Genomic DNA, 14,828 nt, shown 5'->3' with positions numbered 1-14,828 from the left:
AAAGGTGGGGCTTACCATTTGCTTTCTTTCTCTCGGAGATTACTGTCCTATACTGTTTGTTGTTCATTGTCTGAAAACTATTATTTCATTTATGTTGTTCGATTTTGTAGTTGAGACAAATCTGGTCTCTGTTCCTTCATCACAGCCGAAAGAGTTATGTATAGTATTTAGTGATTGATAAAGTATTTTTAAATATATATACTTAAAGAATATTTAGGGTATCATTTCTATTTTCCTGTATTAAATGCATCACATCTTCTGAATAATATTGTTTCGGAGTGGTACTTACTATATGGAGAGCATAGAAGTACTAGTAATTAACTGTTGTATTTAATTTTAATAAGTCACAAGAAAACTGAGCCTCCTTTAAATGTCAAATATAGCTGACATTAAATTGGATTTTGTCGTACTGTTTTTCTTGTAGTCACTAAACATTAGCAGGTTTCTTCATTCAGTTGCACAAATGTTTGGCTAGAGCACTTTTACAAAAGAAAGGATTAAAACTGTTTCCATTTTATTATTTTTCCAAAATTTAAATGAAGGCCAGTTTTACATGTCAGTACAGTTGTAATGAATAGCTTGTATTTTTAGAGTCCTGATTTGATGACAAACTTGTAAACAAAATTTTAAGCTTCTTTGGTATTCTTTGAAATGTCAGACTTGACAGGAAATGAACACAAAAGGGAGAAAAGCCTGTGGCTCTGAAAAAGCCAGAAAGGATATCTGTTGTATATTTGGATGGTAGATCATTAACCTCTGGTGCACTTTGCACAATGGTTTTAGTATTTACCATTAGACATTATTTTTTTCAAAAGTTATATTTTACTGAGAACTGTGTCTCAGGAAGGTGAATGAAATGTAAGATAATGATTAAGCCATGTTTAACACTTTTTAAAAATATGGGTAAGGATGGTGAAGTAATATGATACCATATACTATATTTATATAGCAACCATGCTACTATAATGAAAAATGTTTTATGTTGGGTTTTTAAAAGCTCCTCATGAGTTATTTTTTTTAAAAAACCACCATATATTTATCTCTTTGCCAGCAAGAGAAAACATTTATTTTTAAAAAGTCTGATTCTTTCTGAAAATATCACTAAGGCTTTAACTTTTCACTCTGACCCAACATGTTCCTAATTTCTTGCCCTTAATTCCCATAACTAACTAGTAGCTTCTCAAGTGATTTAGGAGACTTGACTTTACCTTTCAAAACTGAAATTATTTTATTTTGTTCTAAATACAACTTTGCTTCCCAATATCTATATTTTTATATTACTTTTCAAGTCATCCAGGCTTGAATACTGAGCATTTTGTCCTTCTTTTTCTCTATAGTTAGATATAGTCTTGTAATTAAAAAAGCAGAAACCAAAACCCAAAAAACTTTACCATGTCCTTTATATTTATTTCATTATTATGTTAAAGATCTATTTTCGTTTACATTTCCCTAGATCAGATCATCACGTTCTTACATTTAACATATTATTATAGACTCCTGCTTGGTCTCCCAGCTTAGGCACTACCCTCTATTTTATACTTTGGTGCTAAGTTAATATTCCTAAATGCTTATTCATGCCATACTCCTGTTCAGGAACCTACAGTAGCTCTGCATTCCCATATAGGAAAATGTAGCCTCTTTACTCTGGTGGTGATAATCTGGCCCTGTCTTAACCTTGCTAGCCTTCCACTATTCCTCGGACACTTACTGTGTGCAGAGAGTTCTTTCATCTCTTGAGCAAACCACTTTTATCTAGTGAGAGTGAGTATGGCCTAGTGGGACGTGGAATCAGAAGACCTGGCATTAGGGCGTAGCTCTTTCATGTACAAGTTAATGTCCTTGTCTTAGTTTCTTGCTTTGTAAATTGAGACAGACCAAAAGATTTGAATATTTCTAGCTCAAATATTTTATAAGTCTACAAAACTGTTTAAATGTTGAGAATTATTTGCCACTACTGAAGGTGGATCCATATTCTTTTAGATTGCTTCACAATTTATAACATTTTGAAGAAACATTTTTCAAAAAAAGGTAACACAGAGGTCTCATTTCTGTATTCTCCTTTAGCTCAGTTTTTCTCAATTCTTTTTGGGCCATACCTGATATTTGTACATCAGATATTTTAAAGGAATTATACTTTCTCCTGTGAGGTATCTAAGGACATGGAAAATAGCCCCTATCCTTAAAGAGGCTTGGAACTTAGTAGAAAAGTAACTCACTGTAATATACTGTGAAATAAGATAAACCATGAGGGTCAAAGGAGGAAGTGATCAATCATATGTGGATGGGAAAAGACTTAACAACAGGTGTGGAAATGTGGACACAGTAGGAAAGCCTAGCATGAGGTACAATGGGGGGAAATTGTACCCCAGCATTGGCAATGGTAGATGAGTACTGATTTAAAACTAGAAATTTAGTCTTAAAAGTTAGTTTTTAGCCTTGTGAAAAGTGGAGAGCTAGCTCTCTTGATAAATGAGATATTATACAAAAGTGAATGTACCAGATAATTTTATGTGCTAGTTGAAAGTAAAATGTATGTGTATGTGTGTGTGTATAGACACACACAACTTTTTTTTTTTTTTTTTTTTTCGCGGTACACGGGCCTCTCGCTGTTGTGGCCTCTCCCGTTGTGGAGCAACAGGCTCCGGACGCGCAGGCTCAGCGGCCATGGCTCACGGGCCCAGCCGCTCCGCGACATGTGGTATCTTCACGGACTGGGGCACGAACCCGCGTCCCCCGCATCGGCAGGCGGACTCTCAACCACTGCGCCACCAGGGAAGCCCCACACAACTTTTTTGAGGGAAATAATCTTAATATAGAATACATGCTTTCGTCTTTGAAAGAGCATATTTAAAGTAATTTTACTTCTTCTTTTTGAGCCAGGGACATCATTATAAACATTAATATATTATTCATGGGCTAGACTCCTCATTTGCCTATGCAAAATATTGTGCTCTTTACCTAGTGTTTTACTTTTTTCTGCCTTTCCCCTCCCTTTACTTGTGAATTATTCTGTATTTCTCACTATTTCAAGTTCTACCAGACCATGATGCCTGTTGCCTCTAACTTGCTCTCCTAAGCTAATTAAATCAATACACACTATTGTCAATGCCCTTTGTCCTTTTGGATTTTTGGCACAATGATATTGATAAAGTCCTTTTCTTACTTCCAGGCTGAGGGTTATTTTCTTAGTAGTAGTTTTCAAACTTTAGTATCCATGGAGATCTTATTAAAATATACTTTCTTACCAAGTGGTTCTAGGGCGGGGCTTGCAATTCAGCATTTCTCACAGGCCCCCAGATGGTTCTGACGTTGCTAGCCCATGGGCCACTCTTTAGAAGAGCCAGATTCTAGATGACCTTACATTACTGGGCTTTAAAATGAAATACTCTGTTGGTTCTATACACTAAATCCGCAAGGTAGGTGTAGCCATGAATCTAATTTCCCGTATGAGGAAAGAGAAACATAGAATATTTGTGTCCCACCTGGCAGCTAATTAGCAATGGATGGAAGGCAGCTAATACTCCTTGACCGGTTGCAATGTGCTGTGCACCAAAAATATTTGTCTAATTTAATTCTCATAATAATCTGTGACGTCACTAATACTATTTTCATTTTACAAAAGTGGAAACAGGCTCCAGAAGGTTAAGCAATTTGTCTAAGGTCACACACTTGGCATTTGAACCAGATTGGTTTGATTCCAGATTCCAAGTTGGTCTAGTAAAGTGCCCCTCTCGTACCACATTTTTTCTGTTTATTCATTCACACTTTTTATTACCACTATAACATGTAGTCAAGCATATGAGACAGTATAAAATTTTATTTTAAGTGAAAATATATATAATACATTTTTTATCTTGAGTAACAAGGTGAGTGTTTTGCCTTAGAGCTAGTCAGTAATAGGAAGAGGTTGACCAGCTCCTTTGTGTAGTGCACAAGCTCTGCAGCTCCTTTGTTGACCAGCTCCTTTGTGTAGTGCACAGCTCCTTTGTTGACCAGCTCCTTTGTGTAGTGCACTCTCACTGTTGATCTACTGGATTCCTCAGGAAGAAAAGATAAGAAGACTTTACAAAAAGAGCAAACTATATTTTAAAAGGAGTTACTGCTGTGTCTATATGTTTCGTTTAGGTAACTCTTAGAATGAGATTTTAATATAATAATATAAGTATTTTTAGAATCCATGATAGTTTAGGGTTGATAAAATTAGATATTTGGATCAACCCTCAAGGAGATTGAAGGGAAGGGTGAGAGTGAGGTAAAATGGAAAACCAGGTCTCTTTTCGTAGGCTGAAATGTTAAAACTGAGTTTTTAATGAAAGATTCTAGGTATGCCTAAAGTCTTCTATAAGAATGAAAAAATGTAAAGCCCAAGAAGGGAAAATAAAGGAAGGCAATATCTTAGAAATAAAATTTTTAATAGTGACCTTGTGTTCTCCAGTGGTCTAGAGAGAAATAAAAAAATATAGATATGCAGAAAAAGTGCAAAAATAAGGATAGTAACTTACTTAGTTCATATGAATAATTATCCACTAAAATGTGAATAGATGGTTGCTTTATAAAGCTCTAAGACTCTAAGCTCAATTTAATAAAATAACTCTCTTTCTTCTTCATAATTAAGCCATTGAAGAATCAGTGAGGCATTAAATGGTTTTTTATGTTGTTCTTCATATGTTAAAAAACAACAAACAGAAAACCCAAAGAAACTGAGATAGATAACTGTTATAAATTATTGCATGTCTTCTCCTGTATTGAACGTTTACGTGAGCCTGAGTTCTTGATCCAGATCTGTTTATGGTTTTAAGCATGAAATCTTTTCCATATCTAAAACTTTGCTCAAGTGCCATCTTGTCTTGAAACCTGTGCTTGACCCCTCAGTCTATTCTTTTCTCTATGTACTTGTCTCCTTTTTTCTTTAGAACACGCTGACACACATGAGAAATTGCTAGAGTTCACTGTGGAGGACACAGTGAAGTATTCAAGACTTGTCTGTTCATGTCTCCCTTCCCCCTCCCCCATTGTCCATACTATACATTCTCCTTGTTCATGAATTGGCACAAGGGACTAAAGAAATTCAGGGATATAAAAAAAAAATCTCAAACTCAGAAATGTCCCTTAGGTAGCTCATAGAAACTTGCTTTAGAAAGCAGTGCTTGTAAAAAGCTCATCACTAGCTTATGTCTTTGGAATCTTTCCTGATCATCATACAGAGCTGCATCAAAATGACCCTCACTTACGCATATTACATTTCAGTGTAGAAGTCATAATAGGTAACATTTTTGCATGTATGCTGATACAGGCACTATTAAAAGTGCCGAAATGTGTTAACTCATTTATTTTGCACAACTCTGTGAAGGAGATCACCACTTCATAGATGAAAAAACTGAGGTACAGAGAAATTGAGACTGTTTCCCTTACCCACAAAACTAAGTTGATAGCAGAGCTAGAATTTTAACTCAGACTATCTGGTTCCAGAGACTGTGCTCGTAACCTCTATGCTGCCTCACGGTGTGTATTATTTTACTGCTGGGTGTATGCACTATCGTGATTAGTTTCCTTATTCATGTTTTATCTGTGTTTGTGTCACTGTGCAGTAACAGAAGGAGCCTGGGCTTTGGCGTCACCACATCTCATTTAATCTTCACAGAAGGTAAACATTGCTGTTCCTGTTTTACAGATAGGAAAAGCTGAGGTTCATTCAAAGATGCCAGGTAACTTGCTTTGGTGTGATTCTGAGCAAGTTATACCTCTGTATCTCAGATTTTCTCATCTGTAAAATTGGCATGATAATACTTATCAGAGTTGTTGTGAGGAATAAATGGACATTTATGAGAATGGTACATTTTAGAAACATCACAATTAATTGTTAGTTTCCTTCAGTTCCTTGTCTTTACTATACAGTGATTTCCTAAGAACAGAAAACTGAGAACACGGTTAAACAGTATTGGATCTGTTTATCCCGGCTTACTACAAGTATGTAGAACTCTTCTCTTCTCCCGAGGCACCTCCCCCTCCCTCACTGCCTTCTCAAAATGGAATAAGTTCAGGGAGAAAGAGGTGTAACTGAATTCCAGCATTGTTAAATGTGGGCAGTGTTCTCTGTTATACTGCAGTTGGAATTTGTTATGGTGCTTTTAGTTATGAATCATGTCAGTAATTACCCTGAGGGCAGTGTTCATTATTCAAGTACAGACAAGAAGGGAGATTGTAGCAGTTGTAGAAGAATAGCTTGGAAATATCCTCTGTACTTAACCTGTGGAAATGGAAGCACTTGTACTCTTGGTCAGAGAGTATCTTCTACAAGGTCATGATGTTAGAAAATTACCTGAATACAGTCTGAGAATTTTCAGTCTCTAACCTTGTATCATATCATATCCTGACTGTAATAGTGAGGAAGGACTCTGGAATCTAGATGTGCAAGAAACAAAAAGTAGAAGTATCTTATGAGATCTCAATTCTATTTAATGTATTTTCTGAATTCCTCCAGCCAAATCAGAGGCTGTTATTAACGGTGAGTTTAGTAAAATTTTAGAACCACTGTAGGGCAATTGTTCTGAAACCATCTAAGTTCAGTTACCTTTACTTATAAAATAGATCCAACTTTTTGGCATTTATCTTTTCCAGATATTTAGGTCATGTTTTTAAAATTAAACTGTCACAACCTAGTCTGTTTTAAAATGCACGTGAGTGACCTTTGCATTTGTGGTTTTATTTACATATTGGTTCTTAGTATTTTCTGTTATTGTCAGAAATACCCAAATATCAAAAGTATTTTTGCTGTCGTCCTGTACTTTCTAGATTAAGAACATGATTTAAAAAAACTTACAATAGGAAACAGCTGTATTTGTGTCTCACTCTTTCAAAAAAACTTTTTATTCTTGCTCAGTGTCATTGTTTCTTGCCTCCATTAAATTATAACAGATAATTTCTCTTAGATTTTGATTATACTCTTTAAGAATTCTCAAAAGCTAACATTTGTCTTTTAGATTTTGATTATACTCTAAGAATTCTCAGAGACTAACGTAAGTCTATCTTGCTATCTTTTGTTTTATTTCCTTTTTAGAATGTAATATCTGATCATTTTTATCCTCATTAATAAAGTAATAAAAAGTATTATTTTTATTACTATCTGGTCATTATACTTACCCGTTCCATGTTTTAAGATAATTTAATAGTCTAAAAGTTTTATTTACAGATTAAGTAATGCTAGTTTTTATAACTTAAGTTTTACCATTTTGATTTTTTTCTCTTAAACATTAAAATGAGAGAGGTAAAGTAAAATGACTTATCTTTTACTAATACATGAGTAATAAACAAAAATGAACATAGGATTCCCTAATCCAGTACTGAATTCCTGAAAATATAAACTTGTTCTTGAAAATATAAGCTTTTGCATTATCTTTGTAATAGGCATACTGGACACTTTTAATACTGTGTACTTTTAGACCAGGACCTAACTCACGTATTCGAACAGGGTTGTCTGAACATAAACCTTTTCACATTTCAGTTTCAAATGAAAAATGAATAGCCTGAGTAGATGGAGATGGGTAAAAATTACCATAATAATGCAAAAATGATATCCCTGCTCTTTGTAATTATTTCTCTAGGAACAACTCTGTAATCTCTTGTAGACAAACTATTTATACATGGCCTTTTTTATTTTTTAGCACATGTCCATATTTGTTCCTTCTCTTAAGTAGCTAAGATTAGATTATGTGTGTTTCAGTCTAAAGAAGTCATGAGACCACAACACAAAGTATAGCAATTTTTCCACAACAATTTTGAAACCAGTTATTTTGGCCATCAGCAAAAATTACATATGTGACATATAAACCAAAAGGTGTAATTTTTTTTGTTCTATGTTTTAAGTAATATTCATTTTTATTTAAATAAATGGCTGCTTCTGTTTTCATCAAGTACTATACATAAAATCCTTTTTCCTGAAAAGCCTAAATTTTAGTCCAGTGTAAATATTTTAAACTCATGTAATTAAATACATTTCTTTATTTTAAAATAAAGAATTATAATAAAATGATTCATAGATTTTTATGCCCTATTAAAATATGAGCTAACAATTAGTAATTGATTAAACAGTTGGAAAATTATCATTTTTTAAAGAAAATTAAATTGAAGATTATATCGTTCATAATATAAGGATTTGTTTGGTTTTGATGAAAAAGCCCTTTGCATGTTATTTATTAGCAACGATGAAAGGGTTTAAGTAGTATAACTTTTTCTTGTGTAACTAAGACTGTGTAATTACTTTTAAAAACAAGACTAGGGGCTTCCCTGGTGGCGCAGTGGTTGAGAATCTGCCTGCTAATGCAGGGGACACAGGTTCGAGCCCTGGTCTGGGAGGATCCCACATGCCGCAGAGCAACTAGGCCTGTGAGCCACAACTACTGAGCCTGCGCGTCTGGAGCCTGTGCTCCGCAACAAGAGAGGCTGCAATAGTGAGAGGCCCGCGCACCGCGATGAAGATTGGCCCCCGCTTGCCACACTAGAGAAAGCCCTCACACAGAAACGAAGACCCAACACAGCAAAAATAAATATAATAAATTAATTTAAAAAAAAAAAACAAAAAAACAAGACTACCTCTGGTTTAAAATAGCAAAATGACCACACATTTTTACTTCCTTTCTCCCCCAAAACCCTACAGAAGTGACAGAAAAGGGGAAAAAAACCACATGGCAGTGAATTCCAGCAGTACCAAGACTATGAAGTGGGAAGTTTAAGGGTTAATTCAGTTTTGAGGATAAAAAGTAAAAGAGGTGTCTGTTTGATGGATACAACGAAGTAGAGAAAACTACCGAATACAGTAGGCGAAGACTCCCACAGTGGAAGTGGGATTCTTAGCCTCTAAGTTCAAAGTATTGATAGAAGGTACAGAGAGTGTGGCAGTAATCAGGAGAGTTTTTCTAAAGTGCTGTCTGCCACTGGCTCTCAAACTTTTGCATGTATCAAAAAGCTGGAGGGCTTGTTAAAAGACAGATTGCAGGTTCCTGGGCCTAACCACAAAGGTTCTAGGGTAGGGTCCAAGAATTTTTATTTCTAACGTGTTTCCAGGTGATGCTAATGCTGGTCTAACCACCACATTTTGAGAACCACTGGTCCATGAAACATCTGGACCAATCCCCCACCTCAGGCCAGGCCAGCTTATAGGAATCAGGAAAATGAACCGCCTCCCTCTGTACTAGTGAATTAGAAAAAGATGCCCCTCTGGATGCAACCACCCCTGGCTTGCTATGCAGAGTTTACAGTGGAGCCCCATGCTTTCGTGTAGTGCACAAATTATATAGATGCACGCCTGGTCCTATCCCAGCTTCCGTGTACACATACAGGGCTGCGCTCTCCTGCTGGTGCCTGCAGGAGAAGCAGAGCAGAAATTGTGATGAATCCAGACTTCTACAATAGATCTGAAGAAAAAAAAAGAAATAGAAAGGTGATTCTGCCTAAAAGGAAAATATGTAAAACTGCCGTGCTGCTAGGGTATAGTCCCCTTATTTTGGTATTTTGGGGTACGTCAGTTCAGTATCTATGTATTCATCTCTAAAAGAAAGACCAGAGAAAATGGAGGACACAAAATAATAATTTAAAAAAAATTAACGGAAGAGGGACTTCCCTGGTGGCACAGTGGTTAAGAACCCGCCTGCCAGCGCAGGGGACATGGGTTTGAGCCCTGGACCGGGAAGATCCCACATGCCACGGTGCAGCTATGCCCGTGCACCACAACTGAGCCTGTGCTCTAGAGCCCGTGAGCAACAACTCCCAAAGCCCGCCTGCCTAGAGCCCATGCTCCACAGCAAGAGAAGCCACTGCAGTGAGAAGCCCGCGCACCACAACAAAGAGTAGCCCCCGGTCACCTGAACTAGAGAAAGCCTGCGTGCAGCAAGGAAGACCCAATGCAGCCAAAAAAAAAATTAATGGAAGAACAGTTTCTAAGCCAGTCAGAGATGGGAGGCATCAGATGGAAAGGGCTCATAGTACCAAGCAGGATGAATAAATACAGATACATCTTGGTGAAAATTCAGAATTCCATAGGCAATGAGAAAATTATAAAAAGCTTCTAGAGAGAAGAAGTAAATTATTTGCAGTAGAATAAGATCCAGATCAGCATTGCAGTTCTTATCAGGAATACTGGATGTTTGATAACCTAGAATTCTGTAGCTGACCTACACGTCAAACGTGAGGGTAGAGTGAAACAGTTTTCAGACATGCAAGGACTTAGAAAGTTCATCTCTTAGAAAGTTCATCTCTTAACCATCCCTTTTAAAATAAAATTACTAGAGAATATGCTTGAGCAAATTAAAAAAAAGAAATCCTAGAAGGGAGAAATCATGAGACCTAAGAAAGAGTGAATCTGTCACAAGAGTGCAGAGAGGAAAAAACTGGAAAAATCCTAGGATGCAGCAGGCCTACAAAATAGTGGTGCCAAAAGAGAAGTCAGATAATTCCATGAAGAATGTCTTCAAGACATAGCTTCTTTTAACAACTGTATAATCTCATTTAAATGGTGGGGATTCAACAGATACAGTTTAAGATTCATAAATCGAGTAATAAGAGTTATGGTGATAACTACAGGAGTTGAATTCTTGTATCAGAATACTATTGACAAAGGAAAATTTGCCTTTTTTTTCTTGGGTTTTTGAAGAATTGAATGAACTATAGGTTTGGTGAAATAAAAGTTCCTTTGCATTCTTGTGTGTGGGTACGTATGCGACATTTATTAGAACGACATTGAATAAATACAGAGTAGGTACTGTGTAGGTAAATATTGGTTATTAGAAATGAATCTTCAGTCTGGCAGGCAAGTAGCATCTAATTTGTTCTTAACTCTAAGCCCCTTCGTTTCAATCTCTGATCCCTCTATTTTAATCCTATGTTATGTGCTATGGAAAATACAAAGAAGTACAAAACATAATCTCTTTCCTCAAGGAGGTTGAGGTGTCTAGTTAGGAAAATAAGACATAGCCCATGTAAAAAGATAGCTAACAAAGGCAGTAAGAAAAAAAGATACCAAATAAGTGATAAAGACAATAAAAAACCTTCATCATCAAAGGTTTTGTTTAGGAGTTGAACTGGGCCTTGTAGGATGGAAAGGGTTTCATCAGAGAAGGGGGCAGACTGGGGTGGGGGAGGAGCAAGTTGTGTGTCATGTGTCTAAATATCTAGTGTCAAAAAGTGACAGTTATAAATACAGGACAGGGCTTCCCTGGTGGCGCAGTGGTTGGGAGTCCGCCTGCCGATGCAGGGGACGCGGGTTCGTGCCCCGGTCCAGGAGGATCCCACGTGCCGCGGAGCGGCTGGGCCCGTGAGCCATGGCCGCTGGGCCTGCACGTCTGGAGCCTGTGCTCTGCAGCGGGAGGGGCCCCGGCAGTGAGAGGCCGGCGTACCGCAAAAATAAATAAATACAGGACAAGTAGGGGACCAACCTGCAGTGGAAGAATCATGCTTGGAAGACAGAAACCAGAAAATTGAGTAGGTCAGGGCCATATTTTGGACAATCTTGTACTTTAAAGCTGGATTTTTCCTCTCAGTCAATGGAGAATCTGATACCTTTTAAAACTGGACAGTAAGTGACCAGCATAAAGTGGTGACTTAATAGGTGAATCTGGTTGATCTGTCCTGGATGGGTTGAGGGAAGAAACTAGAAAGCAGGCTGAGCAAGGGAGTAACCGCAGTAGTCCCAGTGTTACATGGGAACAGTGGTGATAGTGGTTATTAAAAGGAAGGAATGGGTGGGCGTCTTAACTGACTAGAATGAGAAACAGTGTGTGAGGCATGGCATGGACCTTACATGTTATCTAGTCCAGACCTCTTAGATGAGATGAAGGGGTCAACATAGTTATAATAGTTTGTAGCAAAGCCCTGACTAGAACTCTGGTCCATCTTTTAATAGAACTTTAAGGTTTATTCATTCAGCAGTGAATTGCAGAGACCTGTTATGCGCCAGGCACTAATAGAGGAGGAGTTCTAGGTATTTTCTCTTTCTCTCCCATCCGTGTTATCCTTAGTTTTCTGACTGTAGCACAGGAGGTGGCACACACAGCCCACAGGCCAGCCACTCGACTTTGCACGTACAGTCTTACTGGAGCGCAGCCATGCTCGCTCATTTCTGTTGTCTGTGGCTGCTCTTGCACTGTGATGCAGAGATGAGACGTTGCAGCAGGATTGTGTAGCCTGCAGGCCTAAAATATTTACGTATAACCCTTGAAGAAAAGGTTTTCTGATTCCTGATGTACAATATTAACATGCTTCCCCAAATCTTACACATAGATAAGTGTCATAACCTTCCATATCTCTTCTATACTGTTTCCCATCCCGTTCCTTATTTATTTATTTGGTTTCTTGTGTTTCTTTTTGTAAAACAAGCAGATACATGTATGCTTTCTTATTTGGCCTTTTTCTTACAAAAAAGGTAGCATACTATATGTACTCTTTTACACTTTACTTTTTTCATTTAACACTTTCTGGAAATTACTCCTCCATATCAGTTCATAGAGCTCTTTTTAATTCCTTATTAAAGCTGCATAGTACTACACTGTGTACATGTGCAGTAATTTATTCAACCAATTTTCTATGCTTGGACATCTAGGGAGTTTCCAGTGTTTTGCAGTTTCAAATAGTGCTGCACCTTGTACATATGTATTTTTATATTATTGAAAGTGTGTCTTCAGGGTAAATACCTAGAAGTGGGAATGCTGGGTCAAAGGGTAAGTGTGTGTGTGTGTGTGTGTGTTAGGTATTGCCAGATTCCCATCCGTTAGAGTTGTACCATTTTGTTTCCCACCAGCAGTATATGAATGTATCAATTTCTCCACAAGGGCTTCTCACTTAATTTTGCCAAGTAACAACATTAAAATATTCTTACCATCCGTCATCTCTATCGTTTCAAAAAGAAAGTCCAGGGCTTCCCTGGTGGCGCAGTGGTTGAGAGTCCGCCTGCCGATGCAGGGGATACGGGTTCGTGCCCCGGTCCGGGAAAATCCCACATGCCGCGGAGCGGCTGGGCCCGTGAGCCATGGCCGCTGAGCCTGCGCGTCCGGAGCCTGTGCTCCGCAATGGGAGAGGCCACAACAGTAGAGGCCCGCCTACCGCAAAAAAAAAAAAAAAGTCCATTTTAATAAGGGGGAAAGGATATAATCAAAATAAAGGATAAGAGAATCTCTTTAAATTTCAGTTGAATAAATATAGCTCTTATTGTGATTGTTTTTCTCTTTTTGCTGAAGACAAATGCATCTCTACCTTATAATCAGAGGGATGGGATTTTTTGAAATGCAAATGTCTCTCCTTCTACTTGAAATCCTTCAGGGCTTCCCACATCTCCTCAGATCTTAACGTGGCTATATCATGGCCTATGTAAGATCTCAGCCCTAGATCTTCAGTCACTTTGGATTTGGTTTAATCCTTTCAATATACCACATTCTCTCCAGCAGGGCCTTTGCATGTGCTACTTCCCTTACCACCATTAAAGGAATAGACAAGTCAGAAAAACCAGATTCTTATCTGGCTCTACCTTAACTTGTATGTGACCTTATGAAGTTACTTAGCCTTTTAGTTCTTCAGTTTCTTCTACCTAAGGTGAAGTAGTTGTATCAGATGACCTCCAGACTCTTTCAGTTTTAAATTATGAATTTACCAGAATTCATTTTGATGGAAGATAATGGAACTCAGCACATTCATCCTATGGCTAATAGCTATAACTTTGCTGTAAAAATACATATTTGTTTCTCATTCTTTTTTTTTTGTAGATATTCCTATTTTTATTTAGGTAAAATTGGTATATAATATTATATAAATTTCACATTGTAATTTGACAGCTGGATACACTACAAAAAGATCATCACCAAAAATCTAGTGACCATTGATCACCATACAGTAAATCCCCTTCACCCAGTTCACCCACCCCTTAGCCCTTTCTCTCTAGTAATCACCAGTCTGTTCTCTGTATCTATAAGTCTGTTTTTGTTTTGTTTGTTCATTTGTTTTGTTTTCTTAGATTCCACATGAGTAAAATCATTTGGTATTTATCTTCCTCCATTTGACTTATTTCACTTAACATAATACCTCCTAGATCCATCCATGTTGTCACAAATGGCAAGACTTTTTTTTTTATGGCTGAGTACCATTTATTCAAAGAAATATATAACAAATTCTTTATCCATTAATCCATTGATGGGCTTTTAGGTGGTTTCCATATCTTGGCTATTGTAAATAATGGTACAGTGACCATAGAGGTGTATGTATCTTTTCAAACGAGTGTTTTTGTATTCTTCAGATAAATACTCACAAGGGGAACAGCTAGATCATATAGTAGTTCTATTCTTAATTTTTTTGAGGAATCTCCATACTGTTTTCCATAGTTGCTATACCAATTTACATTTCTACCAGCACTGTAAGAGGGTTCCCTTTTCTTCACATCCTCATCAACACAGTTTGAGAATAGTCATTCTGACAGGTGTGAAGTGATATTGTGGTTTTGATTTGCATTTCCCTAATAATTAGTGATATTGAACATCTTTTCATGTTCCTGTTGGCCATAAATATTTATTTAACTTTAATTATTTTCAAAAGGTATCTGATTGGTTGAATCTATATGAGTAAAGCAAGTTTTGAGTTTAAAACTGATTATTAAATTCATGAATTATCTCTACTTCTGCAGTCCTGTATATTGAATTCTGTTTTGGCCACTGCTTCTAGCACTGGTAATTTTGTACCCTTTTAAGGAGTTACTGGAATACATCTTTTTTTTTTTTTTAATAAATTTGTTTATTTATTTATTTATTTTTGTCTGTCTTGGGTCTTTGTTGCTGCCCGCTGGCTTTCTCTAGTTG

At 37.1% G+C, this 14,828-nt stretch overlaps 1 protein-coding gene and 1 long non-coding RNA gene across 4 annotated transcripts in view; one reads left to right on the top strand and one right to left on the bottom strand.

Moving 5' to 3' along the window:
* RB1 (RB transcriptional corepressor 1) overlaps positions 1-14,828 on the top strand; it is a 132,875-nt gene that overhangs the window by 70,743 nt on the left and 47,304 nt on the right. The window lies entirely within an intron of this gene.
* LOC308605092 lies at positions 3,798-13,103 on the bottom strand. Its single transcript, XR_014013599.1, has 2 exons — positions 12,866-13,103; positions 3,798-4,038 (listed from the first exon to the last, which is right to left on the bottom strand). It is a non-coding gene; the product is annotated as an uncharacterized lncRNA (long non-coding RNA).

This window comes from Mesoplodon bidens, assembly GCF_964165515.1.
Source record: "Mesoplodon bidens genome assembly, chromosome: 17".
In the NCBI taxonomy this organism is placed as follows: domain Eukaryota; kingdom Metazoa; phylum Chordata; class Mammalia; order Artiodactyla; family Ziphiidae; genus Mesoplodon; species Mesoplodon bidens.
This window is presented reverse-complemented; position numbering and strand designations above follow the sequence as displayed.